The sequence below is a fragment of the Ips typographus genome, linkage group LG2 (assembly GCF_016097725.1).
Source record: "Ips typographus isolate SLU linkage group LG2, UJ_Ityp_2.0, whole genome shotgun sequence".
Taxonomy (NCBI): domain Eukaryota; kingdom Metazoa; phylum Arthropoda; class Insecta; order Coleoptera; family Curculionidae; genus Ips; species Ips typographus.
In genome coordinates, this window is record NC_138423.1 from 1,727,021 (window position 1) to 1,753,122 (window position 26,102).

At 33.8% G+C, this 26,102-nt stretch overlaps 1 protein-coding gene across 5 annotated transcripts in view; it reads right to left on the reverse strand.

The window, feature by feature from the left end:
• Positions 1–17,880, reverse strand: part of nolo (ADAMTS-like no long nerve cord) — a 219,832-nt gene extending 201,952 nt beyond the window's left edge. For 2 of the 5 annotated variants that reach the window (XR_014177111.1, XR_014177110.1), the window contains exon 1: positions 16,852–17,880. The gene's annotated coding sequence lies outside the window, so the exon portion shown is untranslated. The remainder of the gene's footprint in view (positions 1–16,851) is intronic. The other 3 variants (XM_081973358.1, XM_081973357.1, XM_081973356.1) reach the window with 2 other exon arrangements.
• Positions 17,881–26,102: the final 8,222 nt, after the last annotated feature.

Genomic DNA, 26,102 nt, shown 5'->3' on the forward strand with positions numbered 1-26,102 from the left:
GTAGATCGCAGAAATGTTGGCTGGATGATATTAGAAGAAGGAGGTAGAGACTGGCACCAGATGGCCTACAACAAGGAAGCATGGAAAACGGAAAGGGAGGCCTATGTCCGGGATTGGATTACGAAAGGCTGCTGAAAGAAGAAAAAGATGAAGAAGAGGTATGACAGTAAGCTGATAGGACGGTCGTTTTGTAGATTTGTATTATTCCTCTTCTTGAACAAAAGCGCACAACTTCTGCATTATACTAAAGATTCGGTAATCTACTATCCTACCTGTATACATTTGTTGAGCAGAGTCTGTAGGGTTTTCTATATCTTACGTCCTTTTTCATGGAATGAGACATGTCAGTTGGTTTTTAACCTTCTTTCATGTTTGCTGATTAAGCAATATATGCAGAAACCCGTGTTGCCAGGTTTTTATCCTTGTTTCATTCTACTTCACCTTTTTACTTATGTATAATTATCTATATTCTTATTATACTTCGGACTAATTTGCTCTGTTGTAAATTCTGCATCTCATCTCACCCACTGAAGCCAAATAAAACTAAACTAATGGTAAATGGGTTTACCATGGGTAACAAATGAGAAAATTATTTTTCATTTGACTATTAATCTGCACATAGTCACTTGCAGAAAATAGCTAATTAAACCACATTACGTCTAATGAAAATAACATGCAGGGTGTAAAAAAATTACTTTTCAATTATGTTTCGTTGTTTTACACCTTTATGGAGAGGATTTGGACGGTTGTCATATATAAAAATAGACTCCAATTGAGTCCGAAACACACAACCAAATGTTATAAATGCCAAAAATGTAATGATGAAAGTATAAAATTCATTTTAACATCAATTTATTGGTTAAATGGAGGCAAAGTGCAGAATTTGGAGTTCAATCTTATGCAGTTTTAACATTTAAAAATATCCGTAAAACGAACGTAACCTAATCTATCCCTCGGACCATAGGCCCTCTAGCTATTTCGGCCTTCAAGACATTATATTCTCTTTAACGCCCTTGGTACATAAATAGCTATTGAGGGAATTAAAGGCGGGCGTTATAATAACGCCCTGAAACCTTTTTTAATATTAGCAATGGCATTTTTATTTTTCCATGCCATGAAAACTACGTATTTCTATCCTAGGATGCTCTTGACTTTTTAGTAATAAACTTTCGTTATCTTTTGCTGTATTTTCTTTTAAATTTTTTCTAAAAGTTTGTCCAGCTTTTGCCATTTTCACCGACTGACGGGACTATCAACATTCTGGTAAAGGTATACCTTACTTTTCAATGATAGAAACAGTAAATAATTGCTTAATTATGTGAACATAAAATATTGTATGCACCATAGGCGTTAGGGAGAGTTAGGCCGAAACCTATCCCTCGGGCCAGAACATTATATTCTCTCTAACGCCCTTGGTACATAAATAGCTATTACAGGCGTACTATTGACTAGAAGTTAAAATTTGGAACAACGTTGTATTAGGGATGTTACCTAGAGAATACCGTTATCCCGTAACTTTTTTAATTTCAATTACTTTCTGTTTATTGTAACGTTTATACAGGGTGGTCCAGTTTTAAGTGTCACTAATTCACCATTCGATAGCCAATTAAAAAATAAGTGACATGCATTATGTCATTTTCCTGAAAAATGCTTCCTAAGGAAAATACAGTCCTTCAAATTTCTGTTTAAAAAATCGGTTTTTTGTCATAACTGTCAGACCGTTGGAGCAATTTTGTTCAAATTTGGAACAAGCACTTATGAAATTATTCGTCATTATGAATGACGTTTGCCAAAATTCTCCAGTAGCCTAAATAGAAGAAGATGGTTTTCATGTTTTTGCCTAATTTTCTACGTCTCTAGAGATTTTTCAAAAATTACAGTTTCTTGTTCCCGACGGAAAAGAAATTATCTCTTATAAAATTCTGATTTGAAACCGTTTACGAGACAATTCAGTTATTACGTTCAAAGAACCAAAACTAACCCAACTCAACTTAAAAATTGTCTTGGAAACGGAAAATTCACTAAGAAACTTAAAAAATTTCGTTGTAGCCAGTTGTTTATAGTTTTCAGGCAAACTGAAAGACTAGATTTTAAAATTGACTTAGAAAAGATACAAATTGATTTCTGAAGCTGAAAAATTGTGTTTGTAACCAGTTTTCATGTAAATCGAGAGACTTTAATATAGAAAATTAACTTGAAAACATAAAATACTACTTTTTCTACAATTTTTGACTACAAATTCATACATTTAAACCTTCAAAATTGACTTGAACACCAAAAAGTGACTCTGAAGCTTAAGCATTTGAAGAAAGTTTTCATAATTTGAAGACAAATTTCAATATTATGAAGTCTTGAAAACAAACTTTTCGTGCTCTTTACTTTGTTTTTCATTTTCTTCGAATTCTGGACTAATTTTAGTGCTTTAAAACTGCTTTCAGCTTGGAAAATCGAGTTTCAAGACTATCTTCACCAAGTTATTGACATAGCAAACTTAAAAAACAATTTTTACATTCTTCATAGACTTAAAATGGCATTCCAAGCTTTGTCACAGTTAAATCGACTTCTAGACACCTCAGTGCTAAAAATTCGAGTATTTCTTAAAAATCTAGACTGTTTTTAGTGCTTTAAAGCTGTTTTCAGTGCCTCAAATCGAGTTTCAAGACTATATTTGCAAAGTTTTTGATTCATCAGGCCTAAAAGCCAGTGTCCATAGTCTTAAAAATGTTATTTCAAACTTCTTCTCTATTAAATTGACTTCTACACTCATAGGTGCAATAAATTGTAGCATCTCTAAAAAATTCAGGCTGTTTTTAGTGATTTTTAAGACTGAAAAATCGAGTTTGACTATTTCCAAAAGTCAAGTTACTTCAGTAATAAAAGTAAAAAATTTTGGTACCAAATGCTACAATTTTGATTTTGGTACCAAATAGTCCTAAAATTGACTTGTTTCAGTCCAGAAAATTGAGTTGTACACCAATTAAAGTGGACTCTCTTTAGTCCTAGTAAAGTCAGTTCTAGCCTTAAAAGTAAACTTTTAGATTATTTTTAGTTGTAAAAAATGAGTTTCATTTGTCTTGATTTCCGGACTGTTTTTAGTTCTAGAAATCCAGTTTCAGACACTCGACCAGGATGGCAGTCTGAGAAAGCGAATCATAAGACCATTTCTAATAGTAAATAGCACGTTTTTAGACTATTCAGAACAAATTTGGACTCTCACAAGTCTTGAATGTTCAGTTTTACACTATAAAACGATTTTTTAAATTGAAATTTGAAGAACTGTATTTTCTTTAGGAAGCTTTTTTCAGAAAAATGACATAATGCAAGTCAACTTATTTTTTGATTGGCTATCGAATGGTGAATTACTGACACTTAAAACTGGACCACCCTGTATTTACTTAATTAAACAGAATTCAAATAGTTTTAATACCGTTACAACTACCTACTAATTTCCTGGCAAGATTCTGTATGTGTAAAGGTTCATCCTTTCGTAATTACTAAACGCCCTTAAATAGCCATCAAAGCAGTTCTGCTTGAGTATTAATATTCTAATGGGTCGACACAACACTTGCTATAGTTCCTAGATTTCACTAAATAATTAATGTGCCTTGTTTTTGCTTAAACACCCTTAAAAGCGTTATGAGGACAACAGCAACCAAATTCATTAATTACTGAAAATTTGACCAAAGAAATTTTGGGATGAACTCACAAAAAGCAATGTTAAAGTTAAAATGCTGGACCATTTTCAGCCCGCTTGAATTTAAACTAACAGAGCAGGCAATCGATTAGGACCGGGTTAACATGTCAAGTGCCTAGTTCAACATGGAGATGGGGTAATTAAACATAAATTAGTACAAGACCATGCTTTTACTGAATGGGTTAATAATTATCTGAAGCGTAATCGGATATTTGCTTTAATCACTACCTTGGTTTTGCCTCTGTTTGTGAAAAATTTAACCATAAACTTAATTAACAATTTCGCTTTGTTTTTGTCTGAGTTTTGGAACTGATTACTAAAAATCCTCTCGAAACTCTAAACTAATTAGTTGAGCCGATTGTTCTAAGGAAAAGAAAGTAGTTGAGGCCAGAAATCTCGCCAGGAGCCTCCCTCGTTCTAGATTGGAAAACCTGGGAATTTTAATTAGAAGTCTGTCATAAACAGGTGATGGAAAACCCTAATAAAAGAGCTCACTGTCTAAATATTATTCGAGCAAATGAAATTTACCCTTTTCAATGGAGTGGCTTTGAAAACAAACGCGTCATTTATACGTAACTAGCCAATTTAGCGTTTTCCACGTAAATTAAGGGACAAACGATTTATTTCCAGTGTTTATTTGAGATAACTAATTACTAACAAAATTAGTTGTATTATTAATTAAACGAACAATTAGGTTGCAGAAGAATGTGCAACGTGACTCATAACACAATTCAACTTAGTCTAATTTCGAATATAAAAATGGTGATTCAATTCAACTTCCCAGGGAATCACCAGCGCATTTGAAAAGATTCTAGCAAGTTTGATTTTTAATATTTCATTGGAAATATTAGAATCACGTAGGAATTGTTCTAAGATTTCAGTTTCTTTCAGAGATATTCTAAAAAACGAAAGACCAAGCTTATCAAAAGACTGCTGTGAGTGAGTGAGTGTGAGTGTTTCCTGTGGCAAACCCTTTAGAATTACTAGAAAATTCCGGACACAGTAGCTCAGTAAACATAAACCATAGAAAGTTCATTAAATTTGAAAGGTTTAGGAACCTTAGGTTCCTAGCAAATTGGATCCCGTAGTGGAATTAGCACTGCTTTAAGGAAAAAAGCAGCAGCAAGCAATTGCTTCCTATTTGAGCTAGGTATTCCATTGGATGTTATTCTAGATGACCCAGTTTCAGTTTGAGTTGTTTCAGACTCTGTTCTAGATTCTGATGTAATTTTATTCTTTGTTTCAGTAGTTTCTTATGAAGATGTACTCCAAGATTGAGCACTAGTTATACAAACTTCATTTTCAGTGCTAGAAACTTCTTCTGTTATGGTTTCAATTGAGGTTAGGCTAGTGAAAGTTTTCTGTTTTAAGAAGGTCTGTTACCAGTTGATGCTTCTTTTAATGGTTTTTAGTCGAAACGCCTTTAAATGTTCTTTTACAGTTAGAAGAAAAAGTGGATTCTAAACTCTACTGCTCAGCTCCCTCAGTAAATGCAAGAATAGTAGTTTCGTTTGATTCCGTAGTAGAAGTTTCTTCAGATGATGCAGATGTGGTAGAGGTTTCTCCAATACTTGTGTTAAAGAAAGCAGTGCTTCAAATTTTTGCCGAAGATATTATTTCAGACGAACCTTGTTCTGCGTAAGCAGTTCCATTAACTTCCATTTTGTTTGAAGCTTCTTGAACCCCTTTAGATGATGCTGGGCTAGTTGAAGTTTGCTGTTCTCCTGTTCTTTTACTTTCTGCACTTCCTGAAGTTATTGAGGCTTTCAGTTATCAGGCTAGAAGAAAGTTCCTCAGAATTTTAGAACTCTCCCGATATTTGGCTACTAATTTCGGTTCCAGTAGAAAAAACTTCAGTTGATGCGGAAGCATTGTTGCTACTAAATTTTTCAGCTGAAAACTTGAAACCTGAACAGTTTCTGATGATTTGCTTGCCGCAGTTTCCAAACTAGTACTTTCAAGCTTTTTACGCTTATACTTTTAAGCTTATACTCCAGTGTTAGGTTAAGTACTGGAAGATCAAATAGCTTCTTTAGTGTTTTTCTCTATTAGGAGCATACTTTGAGAAGACTTCTCCATCGTTGCATTGGATGCACTAGTTGTTGTTGTTTTTAAAACTTCCGTGCCAGATACTGCTGACGTTTGAGCTGTAATGTTTCCGGTAGTTTGCAGTTTACTTACACTTTCATCTAATGTTGTAGTAGTCGATGATTTTTTATTTTTAGAAGAGAGGATTGAAGATTCTGAAGCCGATGTATAACCTGTTTGTATAGGTTCCGTGTTAGACACACTGTAATAACAAACAGAAATATAAAAAAATACTGAATCCTAACAGTTACAAGACTGATTTCCCTCCCGTCTATTCAACTCCTTTTTATTATACTTATATATCCCCCCATCCTAAGCACCCTTCTCTGTTATTTATTATCTTTCCTAAATTAATCCAAAGTTGTTATCATTACGTAAAAAGATTGACATCTGGGTGAGATATAAAATAAATTTGAGGCACTGAAATAGTTTTACGGAACAAAAGATCAAAAATAAAGCGTCTAGTATGTTTATTTTACCTTCTCAATCTCGTTCCTTTAGGTTTGTTCAGAAATGCTTTGACCATTTTTCACAGTCATTTATTAAATTACTCTACTCAGAAAACAATAACTTGTTGCACAAAATGACATTACATTGTAATGCATTCAACATCGATCGAAATCTGTACAAATACAATTACACGAAACTAATCGAAATGTAGTCCGCCTTTTCGTTGTTATTGTTGCCTTTGATCTTTGCTGCGAAAACGGCATTTATTTTCTTTCCTCTTCTATCCGCACCAAGTTACTAATTAAGAAAATTGCATCGTCTTTCTAATGCGTACGATACTTCGTCTTTGAGAAGCTTTTCCATTATCTCCTAAATTGAGAGTTGGTTCAGTTCGGGATTTAACGGTTGGATCGCGTTTCAAATTTGTCTAGATACATTTACGTTAAAGAGATTTTTATTACTTTTTTACATATTTGTTTCTTAAGTATAAATAGAAATTTAATTGAAAAAACCTCAAAACAGCAGTTATAAAACCAATTTATGGTTTGAAGCCGCGAAATGGAAAGTAACAGACATTAGAGCCTATAGAGGGATACAGACTGGCTCTGACCATTGTCTTTTAGTCTCAAAATTTCACATCCCATTTAACACGACCGCTACTACCGTACTAAATCCGTAATGTACTAACCAGCATAAACTGGTTGACAAGAAATATAACAACATTAATGGACTCCACAAACCTAGTATTAGGGGACGTTACCAGAACCGGTTAAACCAGAAGTTGAATAACGACTATTTGACACTCGGAACTGAGGACCTCTACTCACACATAATGGAATCCGTAAAATCGGCTGGAAATGAAGTTTTGGGAATGGACGGTACCTCTCCTTTTAAAAAACATAATGAAATAACCTGGAATGAAGAACTACAACATCAAAGAACAACAAAGCGAAATACATATCAGAAATTGCTAAACACGAGAGAACAGAGTAAATTTAAGACACAGCATTTAACAGCTACCTAGGAGGAACAAGATCATCGGAAGCCTGGAAATTAATCAGAAACCTAAAATCCACCACCGTAAATAAAGTAAACTTCCAACCAATTCAAATGAGCAAATGGTACTAACATTCAAAGAAGATAGAGACCCCCATATCTTACAAACTCTTCAAAAGCGTATCAAGCACAGGGCCCACAATTAAATCGATGAAAAATTAAAAAGCTAGCAGACCAGAAGGAATACCAGCGGAATTACTGAAATTTGGGACAGCAAAACTCATAAAGCATATAAGGAACTGTTTACCAGATATGTTAACGGGGAAAGAATTCCCTCTAAATAGAAAGAAGCATGGATTACCCCAATTCACAAAAAGGGAAACAAAGAAGATTGTTCTGACTATAGGTGTATATCTGTTACCAGTACAATAAGCCATCTCTATGCGAAAGTTCTCAGAAACTTTATAGAAGAAGAGTATAGTCCTCTGGAAATTGAAGAACAAGCTGGCCGCTCTTATTTGGATCACATATTTAGTTGCGGACGTTGGCTATTAACATCTATTCTTATCTTGTTGACTTGTCTCTGAGCTTCCAAACAGATCAACAGATGAAAATCCAAACAACCAAGAATGTCGTCTCCTCCCTGGTCCTATCTTGCTATCCACCTTGTCTTGGACAACCGACTGTAGAAGGCGGTATTTTTCATGTCGCCAAAAAACTCCAGCTTTCGCTTTTTTACTGTAAATGCGACTTCCTTCTGTTTCCCTAATCCCTTAATGACTTCCATTTTGGTAATGTGTTCTGTCCAGGATATTTTCAAAATACGCCGATCTGTTCACATTTCAAAGGATTCCAGTCTTTTTAAAGTGACCTTAGTTGTGGTACAAGCCTCTACACCATAGAACAAAACAGAAAATATGTAGCACCTGACTAGCTTTAATTTTAGTTGTAGAGAAATATCTTTGCTGGTAAATAATAGTAGTATAATGCTGACTTTTGCTAATAATCATATGTTTTTTTTTTTTGATATATTCAGGGAGAGTTCATATTCTTCACTTCCTATGTATATGTTTTGCATAATATTTTGTAGCGCTTCATTGTTAGTTGCTATAATTACTGCGTCGTCGGCATATCTAATGTTGTTGATTGCTTGTCCATTGATTTTGATGCCATCTAATAATTCCGCCAGAGCTTTTCCAAAGATTTCTTCAGAGTAAATCACTCTATTATTTAAAATCCATGCTTTTTTTCAACTGCTATTTATTAAAGCAAAAGTGTTTTAAATTCGCTCTTGTTAAATCGCGTTTGACTTATGAGATGGATTTTTAGGGCTTCCGCACTGTTTTTATGCGGGTTTTCAGGCCAATCTAATAATATAGACCGAACGTAGTTATAGACGAAATTACCATCAAAGGTTTTACTGCCTGCAACCTAAAAACTACTTTAAAACAGTTTTTTTTTGTAAGTGAGTTTTATCAAATTTTTCATGCATATTTTTACTATAATGGAGTCGAGTTAATCTTTCAATGTTACAATGTTTACCTGTCACAATCTCAATTGAGACCATGAAAGTAAATTAAATACTGCCCAAATTTAACTCTATCGGGACAATCAGATTAAAATTAGAATAGTTTCCTATAAAATGTTTCTTGTATATTGTTTTCTTAAATAAATATTTTAGAAGATATACAGGGTATCCGGATTTAGAGTGTTTTGACAGGAAATAGTTATTTAGTAGTTTCCTCATCGAGAAGTTAAAAAAAAAAATTGAAATTTTTCAAAACTGTTTAAAATCTTTCGTATGCTTCTAAAGTAGTTAAAGCTTCTAGTTTTCAGCTTCTAAAAATGTTTAGAACTTGAACTCAAAAAAAGTAACAAATTTTGCATCTATGAAATAATTTTTACGGATTTGTATGCTTTTTTGAGGAAAATAATTTTGTTTGTAAAGTAACAGTAAGAAACGGTGCATGACAAGTATAGGGAAGTATTAACATTAATTACTAGCCTTTATGCGACGAATTCAAAATTGAGATTAGAATAAACAGGGTGTTCCTTCGAAAATCAAAATTAGTGTTTTTTCCGACTGATCTGGTTGGTAACACTGTAAAGTCCAAAATATTAAAATATTTTAGAAAGAGAGTTTAAACCCAACCTAGCCTAGGCTACACTCCAACTTTCTAGGAAAAATATTGAGTCGTTCTCTAGATACTTCTAATATACCGTCAGCATGAATCACCCTGTATTTAAAAAGAATTGTAAAGAAAATATTAAAATCAGATTATCAGATTCAGAAATAAAGCTGCTACTTAAGTAATTAAGTAAGCTAATTGTGATAATACTTAACTTTTTTAGAATCATGTGACCTGGGCATTAAAACAGCTAAATGTAAAATTCAGTAATATACATTCAGCTGATAACTAGGGTTTTACATTTCACCTTGCTTGATCGATCACAATTATTAACTACTAAAGTACATCATCTGCTGAAAAAAATCTATCAATTTAAATATCAAATAATGAACTAAAAATTATGTAAAGAGTGACTGGTTAGTGGGGGTTAATAGGCTTGCCTGATAACCCTCTCAGTCTTTAAAAGATCAGCCTCTCCAGAGGAACAGTGTCTCTGTCTCCCAAATAGATTAAGCTCTATCAGGGGTTTTGTTGGAGCCCGAACTTGTACCTGTTAGAGCTTTATCCCTGGAGTATGGAACTCAGGAGTTCAGCCCTCTCCTAGGATCTTTTAGGACACTGTACATTATCAGACTTTTTCCTTTGACTTTTTCATTTATCGAATCCACAACCGATTTTAATGTATACATCGTTGGCCTTTCATCATTCGTTGGACACCTATCATGTAATATTCTAATTATCATGGCTTAACCTAACGATAATGGAACTGGTGATTCCATTGATTCCAACCTAAATGTTTTGTTCTTAGTAATCTTTATTTAATATTTTCAAAATGTTGAAGAACTCATTCTAGTGAAATTCTGAAAGACACTCATCTTCAAGCTTGAGTTCATCAAAAACTAAACTACTGGTAATAGCCACTTCCTAGACCATAATTTTCTATTTCTAGGTTTTTGTTTTAGTCTCTCTCTTTAGTTTCTAAGTTTGGACGTTTTGGTTTTCTCTTGCCCAATGGCACTGTTAGCAATGATAATGTAATATTGTAATACAGGGCTCAAGATCTAATGTCATTGTATACCTATTCTATTTTCAAATGTTAATTACATGTAAACAGTAAACATTAAGATTACTTTTAAAACATGACAAATTGACAAATGACACGATAACAGGTGACAGTATATCAAATTGGAAAATTGCATAGATGTAAAAACTACTAAAATGCGGTTCTTGATCGAACAAAAATATCCAAGAGAAAAGTGGAATAGAAGATCCTTACATGGTTGGATAACCAAGAAATGAATAAGACCCTTGGCTTTCGCTCAAATGATCTTTAGATGGTCTTAAAGGGTTGGTCTCTCCCCGATCACCAATTGCTTAGCAGGTTATAACCTGAATAAGCACATTTTTATAAGATTTCAACATTTGACGCCAAAAAAGAAGCTTACCATGTTATTTGCCACCATGTTGCAAATTCAGGCACTCTATAAATTACCAGCCTTTTTTAAGGCTGAAGGCTTTGATTTGGTCTAATCAAAAACATAGTCATTTACCATCACTTGAACGTAAATAAATCCCAAAGTTACAGGCTTAAGAAGCCATCATTGATTGCTATAATGATGTGTATGATAGAGCATTATAAGATTTTACAGTGTCCTACCCTATACTGAATTAAAAAAAATTGAATTTAAGCAGATCTCTCCTATTTTGACCTTATTCCTAAGAAAATGTAGAATAAAAAAACCAAAATAACTACATTTTTGAAGAAGGCAAAGTAAAATCAAATATTAATGTATGCTAAAACAGAATTATTGTGTAGGAATGGAAATTTTGCAAAAAATAATGTTGGACCAAACTGGAGAACATTTTAAAATTTGCAGCGCCATTTTTGCCTTGCAAATATGATGCAAAATATTGGTTTTAAATGGAAATAGGACCAGAAACTGTAAATAGCAGCAGAAAACTATCTCCAACTGGAATCAGTGAGTAATTTTAATAATATGATGGTAACAATGTTGTTAATTACCAAATTGGGATTTATGTTGATACGCAGTTTTTTTAACTCATTTAAAAGAAAGACCAAATGCCTTAATGATCTATGAATGAACGTATTTCTTGAGCAATGATATTCAAGATTAGTCATTTCGTAATGCATCATTTTTTCAAAGCTTTGCAGGTTAAAATTGTGATCTAATTCAATAGATGCGTGTTTTTTCACCTGCTTGACGTTATTTAAAAATTACTTATTACTAAATCTATGTTCCGGAATGTATATCCAGAAGACCGTATTGGGTCCCCTATTATTTTTATTGTATGTCAATGATTGTATGTTAGTTGTCTAAATGAATGTAACATTGAACTATTTGCCGATGACACACACCATGCTTTACTTGGCTGAGAAGAATCTGGACTTTATGCAGAACACTACAAATTGTGAACTGGGCAGGTTATTCAAGTGGTTATGTATCAATAAGCTTTGTGTTCATTTGTGTTAATGCTTCAAAGTGAAGGTTTTGTGTATTTGGTAAAAAAGCTCAATTGAGGCAGATTTGAGTGAATTTTGAACATTTGAACATAACCATTAACAGCCAGAGAGTTGAGTACGCCCACCAGATTAAGTACTTGGGTGTTTTATTCGATTCGTGTTTGGTCTTCCACGCCCATGCTGATTGTGTCACACGCAAATTTGCGAAAAAGTTAGCTTTATTGCCAGAGGTCAATTATCACTCGGTACCAGATTATTATTGTATAATAGCAGAGCTGCTCCACATCTGGAATTCTGCTCTTCTCTGTTGTACAACTTGACATCTTTTAAAATTGATCAAATTCAGGTTGTGCAAAATCGAACAATGCGAACAATTTTAAAGTGCAATAGGTATACCCCTACTGCAACAAGGCTCAATGTTTTAAACCTTTTATCAGTCAAACAAAAAATTGTGTTTAGCGTTTATACAGTGCGTTTTTTTTAACGCGCAACATAGGATTTTACGTGTTAAATTTTTAAGCCCATGTTAGACCATGTTGTTTTGGAACTACAAGTGTAAAACTTGACGGGTGTGTGTTTAGTACCCTGAAGCTTAAGTAAGTTTACCAATTCGGTCTAAAAAGTATTTACAAACTAACGAAAAATCATCTTTTTTCGAAAAGATTTTATCTTTCCATGCTCCCTGTATGCATGGTAGGTGCTTGTTGTTTTTGATACTGACATATTTACTTATAACGTCAAAAGAGCATATTATGATCGATTGGGATACTATTTGGTTTCAAACGGAGGTCACTTTGAACAATTTATTTAAAAAAATACTTCTTCTGTACTTAATTCTTGATATAAAGTTAATATTCGCAATTTGACCACAATTCTACACCAAATTCTACCTGCTACCTGCCCTGCAAGTGTCAAACAACAAGCACCTACCATACATACAGGGAGCATGAAGAGATAAAATCTTTTCGAAAAAAAATGATTTTTCGTTAGTTTGTAAACATCTTTTAGACCGAATTGGTAAACTTACTTAAGCTTCAGGGTATTAAACACACACCCGTCAAGTTTTACACTTGTAGATCCAAAACAACATGGTCTAACATGGGCTTAAAAATTTAACACGTAAAATCCTATGTTGCGCGTTAAAAAAAACGCACTGTATATTTGCTTTTAAGTTAAGAAACAATCTGTTGCCTTCTTACATTTGTGACAGGATTAAGGTTTTCAGGGATATTCACAACTACAGTACAAGGCATTGCTCAAATTTTGCATTAATAGAGAAATGTAATTCTACTCACATGCACAATTCTGTACTGTATAGAGGCTTGCTCGATTTTAATATGCTGCCTACTGCTCTTAAGGACTGTAAAGATTTGAATGTTTTTAAAAAATTAATTTGTAATTATGTATTGTCTGATGTCTTAATTATACAAGGTGGTCCAGTTTTAAATGTCAATAATTCACCAATCCATAGCCAATTAAAAAATAAGTTGACATTCATTATGTCATTTTCCTGAAAAGTGCTTTCTAAGGAAAATACAGTCCTTCAAATTTCTGTTTAAAAAATCGTTTTTTTTTTGTCATAACTGTCAGACCGTTGGAGCAATATTGATCAAATTTGGAACAAGCACTTTATTACACGTTATTACGGTCAAAGAACCAAAACTAACCCAACCCAACTTAAAAATTGTCTTGGAAACGGAAAATTCACTTAAGAAGTTTAAAAAAAATTATTGTAGTCAGTTTTCATAGTTTCCAGACAAACTAAAAGACTTTAGTTTAGAAAATTGAATTAGAAAAGATAAAAATTTCAGAAGCTTAAAAATTGTGTTTGTAACCAGTTTTCATGCAAATCGAGAGACTTTAATACTGAAAATTGACTTGTAGACATAAAAACTACTTTTTCAAGAATTTGTTACAACAAATTCATACATTTAAACCTTAAAAATTGACTTGAACCCCAAAATGTGACTAATGAAACGTGACATCAGAAGCTTAAAATTTGCATTTCGAGTAAGTTTTCATAATTTTAAGACAAATTTCAATATTTTAGTCTTGAAACTAGTCTTAGATGCAGGACATTAACATTAGATTCATGAAAATTGCCTTGAAAACGAACTTTTCGTGCTTTTTACTTTGCTTTTCATTTTCTTCGAATTCTGGACTATTTTTAGTGCTTCAAAACTGCTTTCAGCTTGGAAAATCGAGTTTCAAGACTATCTTCACCAAGTTATTGACATAGCAAACATAAAAAACAATTTTTACATTCTTCATAGACAAAATAGCATTTCAAGCTTTGTCGCTATTAAATCGACTTCTAGACACCTCAGTGCTAAAAACTCGGGTATTTCTTAATAAACTAGACTGTTTTTAGTGTTTTAAGGCTGTTTTCAGTGCCTCAGATCGAATTTCAAGACTATCTTTACAAAGTTTTTGACTCATCAGGCCTAAAAGCCAGTTTGTCCACTGACCATAGTTTTGAAAATGTTATTTCAAGCTTCTTCACTATTAAATTGACTTCTACACTCATAGATGCAATAAATTGTAGCATCTCTAAGAAATTCAGACTGTTTTTAGTGCTTTTTAAGACTGAAAAATCGAGTTTAAGACTATTTCCAAAAGTCAAGTTTCTTCAGTAATAAAAGTAAAAAATTTTGGTACCAAATGCTACAATAATAGTCTTGAGAACTAATTTTTAGAAATAAAATGTCCGAAAATTGAGTTGTACACCAATTAAAGTCTTGAAAATATACTTTTGGACTCTCTTTAGTCCTAGTAAAGTCAGTTCTAGCATTAAAAGTCAACTTTTATATTATTTTTAGTAGTAAAAAATGAGTTTCATGCACAATACAATCTTTGTCTTGATTTCCGGACTTTTTTTAGTTCCTGAATGCCAGTTTCAGACAGTCAACCAGGATGGCAGTCTGAGAAAGCGACTCATAAGACCATTCCTAGTAGTAAAAAAGTTTTTAGACTATTCAGTACAAATTTGGACTTTCACAAGTCTTGGATGTTCAGTTTGAAACTATAAAACAATTTTTTAAATTGATATTTGGAGGACTGTATCTTCCTTAGGAAACGTTTTTCAGAAAAATGACATAATGCAAGTCAACTTATTTTTTTATTGGCTATCAAATGGTGAATTATTGACACTTAAAACTGGACCACCCTGTATATATGACTGTTTATTTTCTTTAATTTTTAGTACCGTAGTTTTAAGTTTACTTTGACACGTATTTGTTTTTCTTTATAGCCTCGTGCTAAATAAAAACTATTATTATTATTATTCAACTTGTTTACTACCAGTTTTAGGCATTTTTATTTTTTTTTTAAAAACGAATAAAATTAGGCAGCATGTGTATGGTATGCAGATTCAAATTTCAGATAAAAATCATTCAGTTTAGTAAATTTCAAATATCTCGAGATATTGTCAACAAAGGCATCAACTTTTGTCTAATTAAATCGAATTTGTAACTAGCAGTTTAAAAGAATATTGTTATATAACACTTAGATCCCTCCCTTAGATATACTTTAAATTCTGATTTAAATCATAAAACACTAATACACAGTAAGATAAAGTTAAACGTTGCTTTGCATGTTTCATTTTTTACACGGTACAACAGTTAAAGCAGCGTTTAATTTGTACTTAAAACTTAGAGCAAAATACATAAAGTTTAGTATGCTAATTATACAGTGCGTTTTTTTTAACGCGCAACATAGGATTTTACGTGTTAAATTTTTAAGCCCCTGTTAGACCATGTTATTTTGGAACTACAAGTATAAAACTTGACGGGTGTGTCTTTAGTACCCTGAAGCTTAAATAAGTCTACCAATTTGGTCTAAAAAGTGATTTAAAACTGGAAAAAAATCATTTTTTTCGAAAAGATTTTATCCTTTCATACTCCCTGTATGCATTGTTGTTCCTTGTTGTTTTTGATACTGGCAGGGCAGATAGCAGGTGAAGTTACTTATTTTGACTGCATCACGACCCGACATCTTTTAAACGTCAAAAGGGCATTTTATGATTGTTTGGAATATACTGTTTGGCTTCAAACGGAGGTCAATTTGAACAATTCACCTATAAAAATACTTCTTTTGTTCTTAACTTTCTTGATATAAAGTTAATGATCACCCTGTTTTACTTTCTACGCCAAATTTTACCTGCTACCTGCCCTGCCAGTATCAAAAACAACAAAGAACAACAATGCATACAGGGAGTATGAAACGATAAAACCTTTTCGAAAAAAGATGATTTTTTGCAAGTTTTTTAACACTTTTTAGGCCGAATTGGTAAATTTACGTAAGCTTCAGGGTACGAAATAGCCACCCGTCAAGTTTTATACTTGTAGTTCCAAAATAACATGGTCTAACATGGGCTTAAAAATTTAACACGTGAAATCCTATGTTGCGCGTTAAAAAAAACGCACTGTATACTAATGTCGATAAAACAAAAACAACCTTAAATTACCGAACCATTATGCTAATGGTAAGAGAACAAAAAAAAAATAGTTTCAAACAGAAAAAAGTTTTGAATAACACTCAAAGTAGGGGTTACACGATTTTATTCTGTATTAAACTAAACTGTACCCAGAAAAATACAACCAAAACGATATTCGATACGTTCATAATGTGTTCCCAAATTTAAGTTCTGTATACTTCGAATGTTTTACACTTAACGCTCTTGAATAAAATAAATACAAACTCGAACATCAAATAGAAACTTGTTTCTAAAATAACTAGAAGAGCTACGAATCGATTGTCTGTAAACAATATTTGAACATAATTACACAGCACCCTGTATGTATTGTTTATGATTTTTATTATAATATTTCAAATTATCTATAGTTTTGTTTCAAATTTGCTGCTGTCTATCCGAATGTTTCTTCAGAAAAGTACTGCTTTGTTTTGCTGTCCTCATTTTAAACATTTACTTTAAAGTAAAATTTAAGCTTGACTAAATTATTATAAAAACGATGTTTTTAAAATGAATGTAGTGTTGTACGAATAAAACTTACCAAAACAAAATGCAAATCTCATGTGAACATACGCACGTAACTCAAAAATTGGCAGTTTTTTTTCAGTAAAAAAATACAGTTTTAACACGTTTGCTTGTTAATTTTCTACAGATATTTAAGCGAAATTATAACTTAAATCTGGAAAAACATCCAGAAATTTTGATTCGGCATATTATCCTCGTGAAGAGACCACGCGACTCGCTGACATTCGCGTGCGCGTTTTAAGGGACGACCCTTCGTCAGATCGTCGGACGAACGAATGAATATTGCCTTTCGTCTTGGCTGCTGCTTGCAGTGCTTGCGGCATCGCTGTTAACGAATCTGCTGCGTATCGACCGCATTTGCCATTTTTGGACCTAAATTTAAACGTATGTACATCCATCAGGCCCTTTAAAAAAAAACATCCAGCCCTCCCTAATTTAAGCGCCCATCAACGCCCGATAATCCCATTCGCCGGCTCGAAGAAATCCCGATTCGGACCTGCATCTGGTCGCACGTCAAAAGTTGTTCGACCCATCCAAGAATCTGAATAAATTTGCTTTTTTTTCACATCAAACAGTGGAGTGGTTGAAAAATGTGTTGCGCAAATTGTGAATGAAAGTTAACATAACTTCAGGTTTAAAAACAACAAACTTTTAAGGTTTGTTTCAGTTAAAACAGTTTACACACAGGTTGTATGAGTCAACGTTTGAATAATTTTCATGACCATTTACTAAATTTCATAACAGATTATGGAGGATATGCTACACGTAAGGTCGTAAAAAGCATGAGATTATACAGGGTGGTCCAGTTTTAAGTGTCAATAATTCACCATTCGATAACCCATCAAAAAATAAGTTAACATACATTATGTCATTTTCATGAAAAACGTTTCCTAAGAAACATACAGTCCTCCAAATTTCAATTTAAAAAATTGTTTTATAGTGTAAAACTGAACATTCAAGACTTGTGAGAGTCCAAATTTGTACTGAATAGTCTAAAAACTTGCTATTTACTACTAGGAATAGTCTTATGATTCGTTATCACAGACTGCCATCCTGGTCGAGTGTCTGAAACTGGATTTCTAGAACTAAAAACAGCCCGGAAATCAAGACAAATGAAACTCATTTTTTACAACTAAAAATTATCTAAAAGTTTACTTTTAAGGCTAGAACTGACTTTACTAGGACTAAAGAGAGTCCACTTTAATTGGTGTACAACTCAATTTTCTGTACTGAAACAAGTCAATTTTAGGACTATTTGGTACCAAAATCAAAATTGTAGCATTTGGTACCAAAATTTTTAACTTTTATTACTAAAGAAACTTGACTTTTGGAAATAGTCAAACTCGATTTTTCAGTCTTAAAAATCACTCTAAACAGCCTGAATTTTTTAGAGATGCTACAATTTATTGCACCTATGAGTGTAGAAGTCAATTTAATAGAGAAGAAGTTTGAAATAACATTTTTAAGACTATGGACAGTGTATAAACTGGCTTTTAGGCCTGATGAATCAAAAACTTTGCAAAGATAGTCTTGAAACTCGACTTCAGGCACTGAAAACAGCTTTAAAGCACTAAAAACAGTCTAGATTTTTAAGAAATACTCGAATTTTTAGCATTGAGGTGTCTAGAAGTCGATTTAACTGTGACAAAGCTTGGAATGCCATTTTAAGTCTATGAAGAATGTAAAAATTGTTTTTTAAGTTTGCTATGTCAATAACTTGGTGAAGATAGTCTTGAAACTCGCTTTTCCAAGCTGAAAGCAGTTTTGAAGCACCAAAAATAGTCCAGAATTCTAAGAAAATAAAAAGCAAAGTAAAGAGCACGAAAAACGTTTGTTTTCAAGACTTCATAATATTGAAATTTGTCTTCAAATTATGAAAACTTTCTTCAAATGCTTAAGGTTCTGATGTCGCTTTTCATTGCTTCAGAGTCACTTTTTGGTGTTCAAGTCAATTTTGAAGGTTTAAATGTATGAATTTGTAGTCAAAAATTGTAGAAAAAGTAGTATTTTATGTTTTCAAGTCAATTTTCTATATTAATGTCTCTCGATTTGCATGAAAATGAAAATGGTTACAAACACAATTTTTCAGCTTCAGAATTAAATTTTTATCTTTTTTAAGTCAATTTTCAAATCTAGTCTTTCAGTTTGCCTGAAAACTATAAAAACTGGCTACAACAAAATTTTTTAAGTACGAAAGGAAGAAAATGACAAACAGTCTTCTCCACAATACTTTATTATGACCTTAGATGGTAAGGTCTGCTCAACAAGTTTCGGTCACATAAATGACCATCTTCAGGAGCTACAAGAATAAAATACTTTACTTGGTGTACCAGAAGTTAAATGTTAAAAAACGAGATGTTAAAAAACGAGAAAACGTACCTCAAATCAGTCGACCAATGTGACTACTGTCTTTTTACAAGGGGAGAGACAGAGAGACCCATGTTATGACGAAATAGTGAAATTAGCAAAGTTAAATAGGTGAACAAAGCTGTAAAATTTAACACATGTAACTATGAATTAAAAAGATTATGTGAAATTTAATAGTTACCTCATTATGGAGAAAAAATAACTATAGCACATTAAATCAAAAAATTAATTAAAATTAAACATAAAACTTAAACTAGACCCATTTCACCCATTTAGGGCTGGGTGAGACCCTAGGGGGGGAAAAAAGAGCTTAACACTTGTGCACCATCCACAGAAGAGGCGATGAAACAGGAAAACAAAATGGAGGTGCAAAAATTTAAAAAAATTTCACATTGATAAGCCGTTAATTCGAAGGCAGAAGGGGAACCGTTAAGAGGGGGGTTACAATAAAATAAAATCAATAACTTAGCTGACAACAAGTAGATAGTTCTGCAACCCACAAAGCAATTGAGGATTAACAATAGAACGGTTAAAAACCCGCAACCACCCCCGCAAACCCGCAACCTACCCTTTTACACAACCCTAACACCTCCTCTTTCACCATCCCCTCCCTCACCGTGGTTTGTGTCGGTGTCGGCACTTCTTCGAGTTTTACCACCCTGTTTGAACCCCTATTAGCCACCCCCATCTGGCTTAACACGTTGTCCACCTGTTTGCTGGTTTGGTGCATTGTTTACTTTCAACTTCACTACCTGCGGTATGAATGGTTGCGGGTTTTTAACCGTTCTATTGTTAATCCTCAATTGCTTTGTGGGTTGCAGAACTATCTACTTGTTGTCAGCTAAGTTATTGATTTTATTTTATTGTAACCCCCCTCTTAACGGTTCCCCTTCTGCCTTCGAATTAACGGCTTATCAATGTGAAATTTTTTTAAATTTTTGCACCTCCATTTTGTTTTCCTGTTTCATCGCCTCTTCTGTGGATGGTGCACAAGTGTTAAGCTCTTTTTTCCCCCCCTAGGGTCTCACCCAGCCCTAAATGGGTGAAATGGGTCTAGTTTAAGTTTTATGTTTAATTTTAATTAATTTTTTGATTTAATGTGCTATAGTTATTTTTTCTCCATAATGAGGTAACTATTAAATTTCACATAATCTTTTTAATTCATAGTTACATGTGTTAAATTTTACAGCTTTGTTCACCTATTTAACTTTGCTAATTTCACTATTTCGTCATAACATGGGTCTCTCTGTCTCTCCCCTTGTAAAAAGACAGTAGTCACATTGGTCGACTGATTTGAGGTACGTTTTCTCGTTTTTTAACATCTCGTTTTTTAACATTTAACTTCTGGTACACCAAGTAAAGTATTTTATTCTTGTAGCTCCTGAAGATGGTCATTTATGTGACCGAAACTTGTTGAGCAGACCTTACCATCTAAGGTCATAATAAAGTATTGTGGAGAAGACTGTTTGTCATTTTCTTCCTTTCGTACTCCTGCGACTCCACTGAAAGAATATGGACTACTACTTCTTTCTGAAAATTTTTTAAGTTTCTTTAGTGAATTTTCCGTTTCCAAGACAATTTTTAAGTTGAGTTGGGTTAGTTTTGGTTCTTTGAACGTAATAACTGAATTGTCTCGTAAACGAAGTTTCAAATCAGAATTTTATAAAAGATAATTTCTTTTCCATCGGGAACAAGAAACTGTAATTTTTGAAAAATCTCTAGGGACGTAGAAAATTAGGCAAAAACATGAAAACCATCTTCTTCTATTTAGGCTACTGGAGAATTTTGACAAACGTCATTCATAATGACGAATAATTTCATAAGTGCTTGTTCCAAATTTGATCAAAATTGCTCCAACGGTCTGACAGTTATGACAAAAAACCGATTTTTTAAACAGAAATTTGAAGGACTGTATTTTCCTTAGGAAGCATTTTTCAGGAAAATGACATAATGCATGTCAACTTATTTTTTAATTGGCTATGGATTGGTGAATTATTGACATTTAAAACTGGACCACCCTGTAGAGAAGAAGTAAAGTAAATAAAAACCCGCCAAAGCCTGTCCCAAGCCAGGTTGAGAAAGAGGTGAGGGGGAGGAGTAACCACCTCCGGATAATAGCATCCTGTAAGAGCCCCTGTCAGGGTACGGCAAAGCTGCAGCGTTGTAGGATGGATGTTGGATCATTAAAGGCTATGGGAGGAAAACCTCGATAAAAAAATTCTCGGTCTTACAGAATGGGGGTTGAGGCATTGGTTCTCCAATACTTGGAAAAAAGCCTAAACGAAGTCTCGGAACTTCGAATGGATTCTTTGGACACCGGATTAAGCAAAGAAAAAGGTTCCAAGTATTAAGACAAAAGATAGATCTCATCCCTTCCGACTTGAGTAGGGTTAATGTAGATATGGTTGCATTAACAGAAATCAAAAAGAAGGGTACAGGCACTGAAGTCACAGTTTTGACAATTTTGACAAAAAGTTTAAAAATAAAATCACTAACTGGTAAGCAATTGATGAGAATATTATAACAATGAACATCCAAATTGATGAACACAATGTCACCGTAATAGCCGTATATGTACAGTGCGTTTTTTTTAACGCGCAACATAGGATTTCACGTGTTAAATTTTTAAGCCCATGTTAGACCATGTTATTTTGGAACTACAAGTATAAAACTTGACGGGTGGCTATTTCGTACCCTGAAGCTTAAGTAAATTTACCAATTCGGCCTAAAAAGTGTTAAAAAACTTGCAAAAAATCATCTTTTTTCAAAAAGGTTTTATCGTTTCATACTCCCTGTATGCATTGTTGTTCTTTGTTGTTTTTGATACTGGCACGGCAGGTAGCAGGTAAAATTTGGCGTAGAAAGTAAAACAGGGTGATCATTAACTTTATATCAAAAAAGTTAAGAACAAAAGAAGTATTTTTATAAGTGAATTGTTCAAATTGACCTCCGTTTGAAGCCAAACAGTATATTCCAAACAAACATAAAATGCCCTTTTGACGTTCAAAAGATGTCGGGTCGTGATGCAGTCAAAATAAGTCACTTTACCTGCTACCTGCCCTGCCAGTATCAAAAACAACAAGGAACAACAATGCATACAGGGAGTATGAAAGGATAAAATCTTTTCGAAAAAAAATGATTTTTTGCCAGTTTTAAATCACTTTTTAGACCAAATTGGTAGACTTACTTAAGCTTCAGGGTACTAAAGACACACCCGTCAAGTTTTATACTTGTAGTTCCAAAATAACATGGTCTAACATGGGCTGAAAATTTTAACACGTAAAATCCTATGTTGCGCGTTAAAAAAAACGCACTGTATACCTACCTTCCGACGACGAAAGAGGTGCCACTAAACTATAATTTTTTGAGAAAATGGAGGAAACTGTAGCAAATATTGGCAATAACAGAGAAATTATCATGCTCATCATCATCATCCTTTAGCGCTACAATCCTCGTCGTTTGACTACTTAAAAACAGCAGAAATACCTACAAAGTCAATTTTGACAACTCCAAAACAGAAAAACTGTGATTGACTGTCTTTGACGATTTTCGGACATTTTTCAGTCTTTATGACGTCATTTCTGACAATTTCTAGATGAAAACAGTCTCTGTGACGTCGTTTGACTACTTTAAGACACCAGAAATGCCTAAAAAGTCAATTTTGACAACTCTAACACAGAAAAACATTTTTTACTGTATTGGACACTTTTCGGACAATTTTCAGTCCTTATGACGTCATTGCTGACAAATTCTTGATGAAAACAGTCTCTGTGACGTCGTTTGACTACTTAAAGACAGCAGAAATACCTAAAAAGTCAATTTTGACAACTCCAAAACAGAAAAACTGTGATTGACTGTATTTGACGATTTTCGGACATTTTTCAGTCTTTATGACGTCAATTCTGACAATTTCTAGATGAAAACAGTCTCTGACTACTTTAAGACACCAGAAATGCCTAAAAAGTCAATTTTGACAACTCCAAAACAGAAAAACTGTGATTGACTGTATTTGACATTTTTCGGACAATTTTCACTCCTTATGACGTAATTTCTGACAATTTCTAAATACAAACAGTCTCTGTGACATCGCTGAACTACTTTAAGACAGCATAAATGCCTAAAAAGTCAATTTTGACAACTCCAAAGCAGAAAAACTGTGATTGACTGTATTTGACAATTTTCGGACATTTTTCAGTCTTTATGACGTCAATTCTGACAATTTCAAGATGAAAACAGTCTCTGTGACGTCGTTTGACTACTTTAAGACACCAGAAATGCCTAAAAAGTCAATTTTGACAACTCTAACACAGAAAAACATTTTTTACTTTATTGGACATTTTTCGGACAATTTTCACTCCTTATGACGTAATTTCTGACAATTTCTAGATAAAAACAGTCTCTGTGACGTCATTTGAGTATTTCAATAAACCAGAAATACTTTAAACGTAAATTTTGACAACTCTAGACAGAAAATCATTTTTTACTGTATTTGACACGGGTGGGTCTTGGTTGACTGCATTACTCTCTTCCACTCAGTCCGGTCTTCCATCATTCGATGGTCAAAAGGGATATTCATTTTTTGGAGGTCTGATTTAATGTTGCCTCTCCAATGCATTCTGGGACGCCCGAGTGGTCTTTTTCCAGTTGGAACTTCCTCCCACACCAGTCTTACAAGTCTTTCGTCATCCAGCCTGTGTACATGGCCTGCCCATCTTAGCCGTTGGGATTTAATCTCTTGGACAATATCGCATATCATTGTAGAGCCACTGCCCTTGGAAATTCGTCCTAATGTCATCGATTTGTGGTCGAATCATGATAGGGCTTTAAATTGAAATTGCACATTTTCCCTCATTTCTTATTATTCCCTAAAAATATTTTAACGTCACATTTTCTAGACAAGACTTAGTCGGAAAAACCATTTAACTTGGTGAAAATAGCTTTGCGAAATCGACGAAGCAATAAAGCACGTTTGGACAAGGAAACGCAGTTCCGGCTATTACCACTTCGTAATTTATTAACTTGTTGAAGTACCTACTTCAAAGTCAAATAAAAAAACTAAAAAATAAGATAGGTTAAATTCAAAAACATTTTCTCTACTGATAACATTGCTAAACCAATATTGTATGTATTCATGTGTCAATAATAGGTTGGTGAATGATGTGTACAACAAGCTCTTAATGCAAACATCAGTTATCGTTACTTAGTCGAACTGTATCTCTAATTAACATGATCCAACAAACTTGAACAAACAATTTCCTCGTTAGTATTAATCAAGAAGATATCCTGGGCTTATGACCTAGTGCGGATCGGAAACGGGACAAACCTCAAGCTCAATTCATCATTGAAGTGAAATTTGTAGGAGGTGCAATCGTTTATATCGGCATTACACTTTGCTTTGACAAAAACTAAATTATTCAAAAATGGGTTTTATAATGAATTTGAATTGATGAAATACATACAGTGAAGTAAGTTAATAGCTATTTATGTACCAATGCCCTCAAGTTGTTATGAACGCTATATCCTACACCGTTTCCAAGGTATTATTTGTTCATAATAAATAGGTTAAACATAAATACATATAATGTTATTTTTCCAATGTTCAGTTCCAAACTGCACATCTCAATACAATGTAATGCTTTTTTGATTAGTAGTCGACTTATTGCAGTGCATTCAAATAGATATTCTCTCTAGCAATTGCAAATTCGAAAAAATACAAGGTTTTCAAATATCTTCCAGTAATGGAACCTCAACGTGGTTAAACCGCAAAGATTAAGAGCAACTTCCACAGCTCGGATGTTAGAAACTACGTGAATTGAAGAAAACTGTGCCATTATTAAGTAGGAAGCAATTGTTCAAAAACTCACAGTGGCCCATGTTTACATAAACAAGGAGAGCAAAACACAAAGTCGTTGCCACTATATAAGATTTCATTCAGAACTGACAACAATTTGGCTCCTCATCTCTGCAGAACAGAAGATCAGGTTCCTATAATGAAGAGACCAGGGGTTTATTGTCTCTCTTGTGTTCAATTTCATTTACATAGGACAGACTGGGCGATTTTTAAGTTCGGTTGAAAGATCACACTAAACTTCTCGATAAGTACAAGGACATCTTCTTCTTCTTCTGCTGCGTGTCCATTAATGGATGTTTGCAATCACATTTGTCCACTCTTCCCTATTACGTATGGTATGTATAAGTTCTTGCATTATCCTCAGTCCGGTCCACTGCCTAACGTTGCGGGGCCATGACATCTTTTTCCTGCCGATTCCTCTCTTTCCCTCAATCACCTCAATTATCAATTGCAAGAATTTTGGTACCTCTCGTTGAGTATTACGTGGCCTAGGTATGTTGTTTTTCGACGTTTAATGGTGTCTAACACTTCGCGGTCTTTATTGATTATTCCTCATCGTAATTCATTAAGACCTCATCGATGGTTCTTCTTGCAGTCCATGGAATTCTCAGTACACGCCTATAGACTCACCTTCAGTGTCCATCCCTCCATGCCATAAAGCAACACTGTCCAGACATAGCATTTGATAAATCTAATTCTCAAGCCAAGATCAAAATCAGTATTGGTGAGCACTTTTTTGAATTTCATAAACGCACTGCGGGCATTTTCAATCCGGCATCTGATTTCTGTGTCTGATTCCCAGTTTTCACACAGCCACGATCCTAGATATTTAAATTTATTTACTCGCTTTTATTCACATATGTTGGGCTTGAGTTTTGAAATTCTTGTGGCTTTCGAGTAATTATTATGAATTTAGTCTTCTTGGTGTTGATATTGAGGCCATGTTCTAACTGCATTCCCCTACAGGCCCAAGCATATCCCGCAAATCCTCCATGTTATCTGCAGTTAGAACTGTGTCGTCCGCATAACGAATATTGTTCGCCCCATAC